The following is a 12,953-nucleotide window of genomic DNA, read 5'->3' on the forward strand; positions in this document are numbered from 1 at the left end:
ATTGATCTAAGAGTATAGCAGAATATGATTAGAATTCATTTTATTAATACATTTTGTACAAGTAGTATTTGTTGTTACCCCAGGTCTCTGGTCTGTCTAATTGATGGTCCTTAGTTACCCTAGTAGTGTTGGATATGGGTTCCTTCCCGTGCAGTGGGCCTTGGGTCAAATCAGATATTGGTTGGTTAGTCCCACAAATTCTGTGCCGATATTACCCTGGGATATTTTGACGTAGGGCAGAGTATATATCAAAGGTTTTATAGCTAGATTTGGTCTATATGACTTGTCTATTGGTAGGAATGAAGTATGGAATTCTTCCACTATCAGTTTGTAATGATCAATATTTGATTTAAGCTTTGGTATTGTTTCCTTTTCAAACTTTGGTGTGCTTTTGTTTGGAGCATAGATGTTTAAAATTAAAACGTCATCTTGTTGAATTTTATTCTTTAATGAGTATGCATCATCATATCTCTTATGAATGGTTTTGGTTGGAATTCTATTTTCTTGAATATTAAATTGACTCCACAAGTTTGTTTTTTGTTTGTTTGTAAATTTAAATATTTTTCTCAACTCTTTAGCCTGGGGTATGTCAAAAAAATATTTATTTTTAATGTTGAGGTGTGTTACTTTGATGCAAATGGATAAAATTTTTATACACACCTGTTAAACTGTATCTTTTTATTAGAGAATTTAGACCATTCATATTGAGAGATATCAATGACCAATTATTGTTAATTCGTGTCATTTTGTGTTTTATTATAGAGGGTAGAGGTGTTGGTTGTAGGGTGTGTGTGTGTGTGTGTGTGTGTGTGTGTGTGTGTGTATGTTTATTTTCTAATTTATTTGGTGTGAGATTGATTTCTGTTTTTTTTTTATTGTTGTAATCAAGCTCTTTATGTTGGATTACTTTGAGACTCGTTATGTTGCGCTAGACTTGTAGATAGACACTGATTAATAGGTACCTAAATTATCAAGAGTCTTATTTTCTCCATCTATGTTGATTGGAAATTTTGTGGGTATAGTAGACTGGGCTTGCATCCTTGGTCTTTTATAGTCTACAGCACAGGTGTTCAGGCACTTATGGATTTTAGGGTTTCCATTAAGATATCCAGTGTAATTCTGATAATTCTGTCTTTATATGTTATTTAGTTTTGTTTGTTTGTTTTCTCTTTTGCAGCTTTTACTATTATTTCTCAGTTCTGTATGCTTACTTCTTAGTATTCTTTGTGAGTTTCATGTCATGAACCCCAGTTCTACTCATCTTCTCAAACCCTGGTATCTAGCTTCTACCTTTGCAACCTCCTAGTCATTTAAAATGACACACACAAACAAACAAACAACAACTACTACCACAACAACAAAACCAGAAAACATCTCATAGTGGGAATTAGTGTGTCACAGTTTGTCCTGGTGTATATCCCTCTGTCCACACATCCTCACCTGCAAATGTTCACTGCAATGAATCATTGGTCTGGTTTTGGGCCTCTGGCTTCAGTGAGACCATCAATATTGTATCATCACAGGGACTTCTCTTGATTATCCTGTTTTTGCTTTGTGTCGTGGATATCCTGACTTTGAATCAGTAGACTGGCCATTGTATGTACTCTAACAGTTCACATGTGGCATAATTTTTACGATGTGCCATCTCAGATGGCCTGGGTGGTAGCTGGGCTGGTCAGCCTTCAGGCTCTCCCTTCTCGGGACTACCAGGGTGAGCTCTCCAGCACTGTTCTAACTGGGTCACCCACCCCCAGCAGGAGGCAGGTCCAGCTGTTCTGCACTCATGTCCTAGAGTCCTGCTCACCTGTGCTCTACACCAGCGACAGCTCTACTGCACTGCCCAGGCAAGGTACATGGCCCAACTTGCCTTGTGCTGCAGCCTAATGTAGGCAGGTAGGTAGAACCAGCTCACCAGCTCTCCTGACTATTACAGATGTCAAGTAGCCAAGGGGAGGAGGGCCTAGTTCACCTCAAAGCAGACCACAACTCCAGTGCTCACACCAATAGTGTCTGCTCACTTGAACTCTCTACACCCGGGTAAGCTTTGCTGTGCTGTTCCAACGAGATGTTTGGGATGGCTCTCCTAAATGCTGCAGCTGGCAAGAGGCAGAGCCAGCATAGCTCTTCCAGCATTCCCTACTGCTGATGGTGGAAAGGGGAACGAGAGGTTTGAGGGTGTTACTTCAGCACCAATGGCACCCCAAGACAAAAAAAGTGGTAGAATCAGCTCTCCCATAGTCACACCTTCAGGGTTCGTTTACCTGAGCCTTGGACATGTGGCCAGCTCTATTGTGTTGTCCAGGCAAGGAACAGGAGTGACAGTCGAGTGTTGCCATTGATGAGAGGTGAGGCCACCTTTCCAGAAATCTGCAGCCAGTGATGGGTGGGGCTAATTCCTCACAGGCATCCTAGACCTCCATGAGGTCTCTGGCAAATGCTTTTATTAATTGCTAACTTATATACTCTATGGAGTGATGATAAAATTTTCAAATTCTTATTAATCTCATGCCCAGTTTCTTATGTTATCTTACATAGTTATAATAAAATTAGAAATTCTTTTCAATTGATTACTATGATTTTATATGCTTTGAAACTTCTGTATTTATGAAAATACAGCAGTTGGATTAGTTTTCCTATTTTTAGAATTCAATAACTTACTCAGAAAATTAACAGAAAAAGAAATGCAATTATATTGCATTTTAAGAGTGAGATAATTATTTTCACATGTCTACTTGAAGGTCAATTATAACCAATTTTCTCATAAATCTTATAGCTGACATAGAGAACTAGCAGTGGTTTGTTATTGTCCTCATTACTATTTTTCATATCTACTCTGCATGCTTATTTTATTGATTTTAGATTTTTTAATATTAAAATAATTTATTTTGTTTGGTGATTACATTGTGACAGATTCCATCATTCACCTGAAACTGTAGTCCTTATGTTTATGTGTTCATGATACAAAGCATATTGCCTGACTAAAACTAGAAGCAAAATATTATTAAAAATAGTTAACTTTATTAAATGTTCAGTCTGCCAGTCATAGCCCTGTGCCTCTTAATTAGTTATCTCCATTAATTTTCTTTTGGTATTTATTAGACTAAATACACACAACAAGGGCTAAAGACTTATCTCACTGTTTGACATCACTGACTGCTCTTATGGAGAACAATTTCATGGGGATTCACAACTGTCTGTTACTTCAGTCCACGAAGATCTAATGTTCTTATATGCCTTCCATGGCCACAACACATGCATGTGGTTCATAGATATACACATAGGTAAAGCACTTATATACACAAAATAAATTAATTAAAAATACTGTATTTGACAGTTTAGAGAATAAAAATTCATAATTTTTTTTATTCTGTAGTCCTGTTATTAGTTTACATTCATTTTCTTACCAATGCAATGATTTGATAATTAGCCTACTCTTAAAGACTAAACACACTTTTAAATTGAAGTTTTAAAAAGTATAATGCTATTCAAAATCTAAAGAATCTCTCTTATGAAAACTTACTCTCTCATGTCACATACTCCAAGACATCCTTTACAATTATTTCAAGTGCGTTACATATTTTACGTTTGCAAATCTAAAGAATACTACTTTAGAACAAATGACATAAATTAAGGCATTTACTGGAAAAAAGTAAGGTTTGGGTCTGTACATTTTATGGTTTCATGACACCGATCTGTATCATTTTTCTTCAAAATATGAAGAATTTTTTTCTATAATACCCATGTTCTTTTAGTAAACATAGCTGACATTACATTTGAATAACTTTATGACTCTCAAAGCTGAGAGTTCTCATATTTTTAATGAGCTGTTACAAATGCTTACTCATTTATAAACTTGAACATCCAGGCTAGATGTCAAGTACATATATTTGAAAAAGATTAAACTTTGATTCTCAATCAAGTGAAAAATAAAAGGAACTAAAAATAAGAAATTTATATTTTCATAGATTGCTTTATAAATGATTAGAGAAAACATATAATCTGTGTATAATCATGCTGCCAAAATGCTTCTTTATATTTAGAATATAACAAAAACAACTTGGAAATTTATAACATAAAGGAAACTCAATAGAAAAATAAATACAATGTGTCTTTAAGCACTGCATAACATAAGAATAATTTCAACATGATTCATAATACCTTTCACAAGTTCAAATTATGCATACAGTACATATTCATTTATTCCTTATGCTAGAAACCTAGGAGAACTGGAAAGGCAGAATCCAACCTGATTCACCATTGTCAAAGATGCTGGGAATTACACCGATGGAGCTTGGAGCTGAAACTCATTATTGAGTTAGAAAACACACACACACACACACACACACAAAACAAAGATATTCTCACTGGGGTGGGCAGTGTTGTGAAAGTCAGCTGGAAATTCCAGAAAGGGCTTCCACTTCACCCATCACACTCATGTCTATACCAAAGAGCTGCAGAGCCATCTTCTAAGCCTGTAAGTAAAAGGGTATCCTCAGTCTATGGGGATAAGCATGGATATCCAGAAGGTAGTTTGACTATGTGTCCATTTAGTAAAAACACATACTGTGTCCTCATCTATAGGCTGTGACTTCCTAAGAAGCTCAATTGTCTTCTCCCAACCCCCACCCCTAATTTTTGTTGTTTGCTATTGTTGTTGTTGTTGTTGTTGTTGTTGCTAGATTTATTCTAGTTTTGTCATATGAGTGTACTTTCTCTCTCAAGATATTTTTATTTCCAGTAATGCTGGAGTGTAGGAAAGGGGAAGATACAAACAATTGTTCCATGGAGCCTAGTCATTTTAGTCAGAGCCTGCTATACTGGGGCTGAATCTCTGAAAGTCTCATTTCAGAGAAGTATTCAGTGCCTGCCTTTGCTAAGTGTTTTTAGTCAAAACAATGACTTTAGTCTTTGTTGGGTGTGACTAACTGCAGTGCTCATTCTGGTGGATAGCAGAGCCAAATAATGTTAAGTAAAGACCTATGGTAAGACTAGGTGCCTGCCTAGTTGTACCCAAAATGTTAGTGTTCTTCCAAAGAGACATTATTAGTATGCAAACACTTTCTAGTAGGATGTTAACATAAGATCACTTATATGCATGTAGTTAACAACTATAAATATATAATGAACTGTGATATAACTGTGAGAAATTACTTGAAAATTCTCAGCTAAAGAAACTAATATAGCATCAGAAAATGATGTAATAGCAATAATTCAAATTGTGTTCTCATATTTATTAAATATTTTAGTCTGAACACTGAGGCACACTGAGAGTTTTTTTGCCTAGCTCAGGAAACAATCCCTCTACTCCTTTCAAGAAGAAAACACAATGGAAATTAATGTGTTACAGAAGGATATGTAGGGGCCACACATGCCATGGAGGTGTTTGCCAAAGGATAACGACCAAGTAAAAGGAAGTGTGAAGTGATAAATTACCTAAAATTGTGCACACACTCCATCAAAATCACTTCACATCAATTTCTGCCTTAAACTGCTCAGAAACTTCACTAGAGTCAAACAGCAAGTAAACAGGCATATACAGGGTAAGAAAAATGCACATGTACTTCATTTTTCAAGTGTTAATAAACAACATGAGCTAAATGACCTTTAAATAGTGATTTAAATAATGGATTGCTATTAAAGTTATTTTGTTTCATTGTTCCCCCACACACACTTGAAAGTATGGAGATAATTTTTACTTGTTTGTATATGATATCAGGACTTATCACTTTCTATTTATATATTTGAGCACATCTCTCTCTCTCTCTCTCTCTCTCTCTCTCTNTNTATATATATATATATATATATATATATATATATATATATATNTNTGTGTGTGTGTGTGTGTGTGTGTGTGTGTGTGTGTGTGTGTTTGCATCAACTACATTTGAGGATATCAATTTAAGAAATACTGAGAGTATAATAGGAAGACCTGGAGGTAGGGAGCATGAAAGGGGTTGGATGAATTAAAAAAAAGGAATTAATATAATTATATTTTGATTAAAATTATGACAAAAATATGTGCATAAGTCTAGGGAGTTCCAAACGTTAACATAAAATATTACTTGGCTTTCTTGTCATGGTGATTATAAAACTTGACATTTCAGGGTTAATAAAAAGATATTTGAAGGTAGTATGTTAGTTTACTTTTTTGGTAATAATTACTATAATCTAAAATATGCTTATATAAAAATTTAAATCATATATAAGAATTACTAATTTCATAGCCAAGCTGTTCTGTGGAGGAGGGGGATGCCTGACTCATGTAGCACAGAATGGCCTGAAACTTACTATGACCCGGAAAATGACCTTTATTCTCTGAGTCTGGTATCTTCTGACTTCTAACCTGCTTACATATGTATAGTATAGCACAACACTCAATTTTTCATGAAACTTTTAATTGTGGAAGAGTGATAGAATTCCATTTTCTTTGATAATAATTGAATAGCTATATAAATCTAGCATGGATTCAAAGATAAGAGTTTTTTGTTGTAGTTTTGTTTGCTTGTTTGGCTTTGTTTTTGGTTTTTCGAGACAGGGTTTCTCTGTGTAGCCCTGGCTGTCCTGGAACTCATTTTATAGACCAGGCTGGACTCAAACTCAGAAATCCACCTGCCTCTGCTTCCTAAGTGCTGGGATTAAAGGCGTGTGTTACCACTACCAGGCTTGATAAGAGTTATTGAAGAGATTTAAATTTTATAGTGTGTTGCTGTTAATTCTTTCCCCATAGAAACATGTTTAAGATTATGTAATCTTCTAGTACCTTGATTTGATATGACAAGATCAATGAGTATTATATCATGACTTTCCAAACCCCTCTCACACTATTAGTATTGGTTGTTGTGAACAGCTTGATCTAATTATAGTAGGAAAACTAAGTTTTGAAATTGTAATCTAATTAAAACCTTTCATCTTTATATAACAGGAAACATTTAAAGACAAACTAAAATTCCTTCCTGCAGCTAACAAGGAACTACACTCTAGCTATTAAAAGATGGATTGTAACATTTTCTTAAAACCTACGGCAATGAAATCTGAAGGGAAAATGATATACTTGTAGAAATAATAGCATACTAAACAATGTAGTATAGATTTGTGCTTTTTAGTGTATTGAATATGCTTTTAGCCTTTATTCTGAAGTAAAATCAATTTAGTATTTTCAACAGATAGAGTACAATTATCAACATTTTATCCTATTCCTGGCTTTTTAAACCTACTCTTCATGATTATTTAAAATTATGTTCACTTCAACCTATATCTGTGTGACCTATAGAGTTTTAATGGTAGCATTACATCAATAAAAAGGAAAAACTGTTTTGGTTGTATCAACATTAGAAAAATGAATTAGAAGAACTACTGTAAAATGTTTTTTTTAAAACATATATCAAGCTAGTTTTCTCATTAAAACATTACATGGGAGTCTTGTCCTTCAGTTATCTTTAAACTTTAAATGCTTATAAGAAAAATATTTCTCAAATGATAAAACTAAAATCTTACTACTTATAGCTTTAACATGTATTATATAACTTTTATAAAGGATGTAGCGATCGTGCAAATGCGTTATAGTTCCTTTTTATTCAAAGACATACAAAAATATAGCAGGAATGAGTATCACTAACTGAATTGATAATCTGTGAATATGGACAATTTTTCAGCTAGATATAAAGATGTAGCAGGCCTCCAGTGCTCTACTTAATAAGCATATCCAAACTCAGACAAAGTAACAGTTAAAAAAGATAAGTATCAAAGAGAAGGTTCCAAAAGATGTGGCAGGAGTAAGTCTGTGTAGTTTATATGTAATAACAAAGTCTAATGTTATTCATGTTAAAAAACTAATTTGAAACATATTCAGGTATCTACACATTGAGTCACTCTAAGTTACCTTCAAGAATCAAATTACTTCTAATTAAATACATTAGTATTTCTAATTTACACTGTATTGAATTAGTATCTAAATTATGCAGGTTATATGTTGAAATAGAAATTTCAAATTATACATTAAACTAGAAAATGGTGTTACTGCCTCACTGGCATTCAAAAAATACTTTAAAGTTAGTAAAGTCAGTCAATTTCTTTGAGTTCTCATTCCCTCTATGTTCATTAAGCTTCATACCTTTAAGGTATGGTCTTACCTTTATTAATCCACACATGTCAAGACCCACCATACTTTACCTTTTGAACTAGGTACTTGGAATCTCACATTCCAAGCCTTTTCTATGCCATTGAGCCAGTCTTTTTACTTATTTAAATACAGAAACAGTCAAGCCACTTTGTATAAGATACCAATATAGAGTGACAGTTAAAATAGGTAGAAGTTTTCTGATATTTATGGAATTTTAATCTAATTTCCCAATTGAAGTGGTTTGAATAGTTTTGGCTCCCAAAATTCAAGGATTTGTACTTTTGACCTATATGGAGTGACACTATTAGGAGATGTGTCCTGTTTGTCTTGTTGGAGGAAATTTGTCACAGTGGGGGTGAGATTTGAGGTGCTATGCTTTAGCTCTGCCTAGGGCAAAAGATCTTTTCCTCTCCTTGCTGCAGTTGGATCAGCATGAAGAACTCTCAGCTCCTTTCCCAGAACCATGTTTGTCTAGACACTGCCATGCTTCCTGCCATGATAATGGACTAAACCTATGACACTGTAAACCATTCCCAGTTAAATGTTATCCCAATGTAAGAGTCAAAAGGGGTCAATGTATTTCTTCACAGCACTGGAAATACTAACTAAGGCAAAGTTGGCACAATAAGTAGGGTATTACTGTGGTAGATCTGACCAGGTGTTTGTCTGGAGGGATGTGGGCATGGTGACTTTGGATTAGGAAAGCCATGTCATGCTTAATTGGGACATAATGAGTCATGTTATCAGCAATATGGAAGGCACTGGTGCTGAGGTTGATTTGAACTCTAGAGATTTTTCCTTATAATAATTTGGTGAAGACTGTTGCTTTTTGAACTGGTCCAAATAGACTGCCTATGGATAAGGTAAAGAGATTTATATTGATTGTACTGACAAAGAAAGTCTCAAGAAAACCTTGCATACACTTGATTCTCTAGTTTACTCTCATGAAGAGCAATGCGATCAAGCTTAGCAACATTTTAAAAGGAGAAATACAAAGTGTATGGTTCAAGTAATAAAGGTGCACCAGGAAATGCAGTGGAGATAAATCCTGTATTTGAGAAGATAAGCAGATTAAAGGAGTGGTGACTTTGGGGCAAGATCCCACCCAGATAAGCTTATTGTTTATATGTTAGCAATTGAGCAAGGAATAGTCATATCAAGTTAGGCATTTTAATGACTCCGTTATTATCTTCACTTGGACTTTTAGTCTGAAGTAAACTACAATCCAGAAACGTAAGCCATCTGCATTTGGATATTTGACCCTGATCTTGAAAAATAGTGACCATGAAAAGCTTAGGTACAGGCATGGTGATACTTGTCTTTAATCCCAATATTAAGAAGACAGAGCCATGCAGATCTCTGAGTTCAAGGTCAATCTACAGAGTGAGTTGCAGAACAACCAACTTAGGCAGAGAAGGTGTTGGAAAACAGAACACTGTTTATAATGTAAAAGAATAAGGGGACCTTTTTAAGCTCCAGCAAGCAGCAGAACTCAGCAGCTTCAGCCATATGACTCTGGCTTTAAAGTCAAGAATAGAAGGGACTACTGGGACCATTGATGGTGGTGGTTAGCTGGAGAAAGAAATTAGTGATAATTAAGAAACCAGCATCATTGAGGTGAAATCTTATGGGAAGTGTTTTCTGAGAGCACAAAGAAGCTGTGTTCCAGAGATATCCAAGGTTATGCCTTGTGCTACAGATGGACATGGTAATATGTAAGAATTACTTAAGTGGCCCTGGTTTTGAAGGCATAAAAGGGTTATAGAGAGTAACTGAAGCTTAGCACTATGGGAGGCCAGGGAGGGTCATTGGAGAAGGTCCAGTTTCTGTTGCAATTGATGGCTGTCTTAGGGTTAATATTGCTGTGAAGACACAGCATGTCCAAGGTAACTCTTACAACAGATAACATTTAATTGAGGGTTGGCTTACAGGTTCAGATGTTCATCTCATTATCATCAAGGTAGGAAGCATGGTAACGTTCAGGCAGGTATAGCCCTGGAAGAGGAGCTGAGAGTTCTATATATTGTACTGAAGGGAACAAGGAGAAGTTCAAATCTCCCAGGTGTTGGGAGCCGAATCTTAGCAGAAAGCAGCTATCATCTCTGCAGCCATCTCGGGCTATTTACTTACAGGTGGTACTTCTCCACCCTGACAAGAGACTTGTTTTCCTATCATAATATTTTTTCAAGAAGCCCACCACAGCTGAACACACTCTGATAACATCTTGTTTTTCTCCTATACGTCTCCAGCTGCACTCCCCAACAAGTGCATATATACCCATCGTTGCCTTTCAATAAATGAGACTTGAGACTTGAGCAGAAAGGATGTCTTCCTTCTTCAAATCTCTTGCGCCTCAGTCCCCACTCCCTCTCTTGCAGACCCCGTTGACCTTAGGATTGGGTCACCTGGGCAACAAGGATTAGGTTCTAAAAGTCCACCCCAACAGTGACACAGTTTTTCCATGGTAGAAGACCACACTTCCTAATAGTATCACTTCCTGGGCTAACCATATTCAAACCAACACATTCCATTCCCTGGCCCACATAGGCTTGTTCAAACATATTCATCTATGGGGGTCATACCTAGCTATAGCATAATACAAAACACATTTAGTCCAACTTCAAAATTCCCATAGTCTATAACACTCTAAAATATGTTAAAAATCTAAAGTTCAAAGTCTCTTCTGAGATTCATTCATTTAACTATAATCCATTATAAAATTAAAATAAGAGCAGATCACAAACCTCCAATTTCACAGGATATATATTACCATTCCAAAACATCACTGTAAGGAAATACTGAACCAAAGAAGATCAAAAACTTGCAGGCCAACTCTAACCTCTGCATCTCCCTATCTGATTCCAAACTGCTTCTAAAATCTCCAACCCCTATCATCTTTGTTTACTGTAATGAACTTTTTCCTAAGCTGGTTCCACTCCTTGTATGTAGCTTTCATTGGCAGGTACTGCATGGATTTGGCATTTCTAGTATCCTGGGCTTTCCAAGGTAACTTCAACTTTATATAGTTTTGTTCCAGTGTCTAGGATCCACATATTATGTGTGATTTTTCTGGACTCCTTCAGAGGGTTACAGCTCTGCCCTCTGACACTCCATGGTTGACTCCAATGAATTGCAGCTGCTATCCTTAGAGACCATCCCTTGCAACTGGCATCTCCAATATGCTGGGTTCTTCTGTTGCAACTAAGCTTCACCAATAGCCTCTCACAGAATCCCTTTAAGATGCCAAGCATCAAATTCTTTGCCTTACCTCTCATCTTTGGGCTGTTATGTGCAAATAAGGCTGCACCTTCACCAATTGCCTTTCCTGGCCTTCCTTTCACAGCGCCAAACTTCAGCTACTCTCCATGACCCCTTCTTGCCTTCTCAACCAGTACTACCTGGAAGATGCTTTCACATTACCAAATAAAGCTGCAGCACACGGTCCAACTTTGGCTATCTGTCAGACAGTGTGTGCTTCCAAGAAGATTTCACCTCAGTGATACTGTTCTCTTCTTAATTATCACTAATGCTTAGCTCCAGCTAATCAGCATCAAATGTCCCAGTAGTTCCTTTGATGTCCCAGAACCACATGCCTGAAGCTTTGGACTTCTGCTGCTTGGTGGTGCTGAACATGGCCACCTTGTTCTATTACATTATTACCAGCTTTCTCTTTCCCAATTCCTTCACTGCCTAAGCTTAGCTGCCCTGGAGCTCACTGTGTAGATTGACCTTGAACTCAGAAATCTGAATGGCTCTGTTTCCTGAATGATGAAATTAAAGTTGTGTACTACTATGCTTAGATTTAAGCTTTTCTGTACCTGGAACTTGCTTTGAACTAGGCTAGCCTTAAACTCAGAGCTCTGCTTGCCTCTGTCTTCTGGGATTAAAGGTGCATACCACCATGCATGGGACTTTCATTATAGATCTTAATCAAGTTGAAAACTGAGAATAGCTACCACAATCCATCCCTTTTCAGTTTGGCATATCATATCTCCTTATATCCAAATGAAAACCAATAACCAAGTTATAATAGCACCAAACATGATACATATCTCCCTCTTACAACAGTAAATGCATAAATTTATCTGAGCATGATCTTTCCTTACAGTCACCACTCCCTTAATTCTATTTAATATCCTTGAATTTAGCTTCATTCCAATTCCTGGTGCCCATTTACTCTTTGTAGGGTACATTTTACTTTCGAAGATTGCTCTGCTTGATCAAAATGATCTTCATGAGAGAAAACCCCAGGACAAGGTCTATACTGGGCTTTTCTAAGACTTCCTTTGTAAATGCAATTAATCTGATGCTTTCTATTTTAGACTTAGCCTCAGGCATACTCTTCAGACAAGGGAAAAAACAACCACAAAAGTTACCAAAATATGACAGAAAACAGTCTCTAGACCACATATTAACATCCTTCTCTGAAACCTCTTGAGCCAGAACCTGACAGGTCCAATCATCCTCAGTGTCATTGTTTTCCATATTCCTACTAGGATAGCCCATTACACCCCACTTAAAGCATTCCATTGATTTCCAAATCCAAAATATCCAAATCCACATACCTTTAAGCAAACACATGCTATCCCAGCAATACCCCAACTTCTAACTTAGTTGTGGTTTCTATTGTGGGGAAGAGACATCATGCCCAAAGCAACTCTTATAAAGGACAACATTTAATTGGGGCTAGCTTACAGGTTCTGAGGTTGTGCTGGCTAGTTTTGTGTCAACTTGACACAACTGGAGTTATCACAGTCAAAGGAGTTTTAGTTGGGGAAGTGGCTCCATGAGATCCAGCTGTGGGGCATTTTCTCAATTAGTGATCAAGGGGGAG

Source organism: Mus pahari, chromosome 5 (genome assembly GCF_900095145.1).
Source record: "Mus pahari chromosome 5, PAHARI_EIJ_v1.1, whole genome shotgun sequence".
Lineage (NCBI taxonomy): Eukaryota > Metazoa > Chordata > Mammalia > Rodentia > Muridae > Mus > Mus pahari.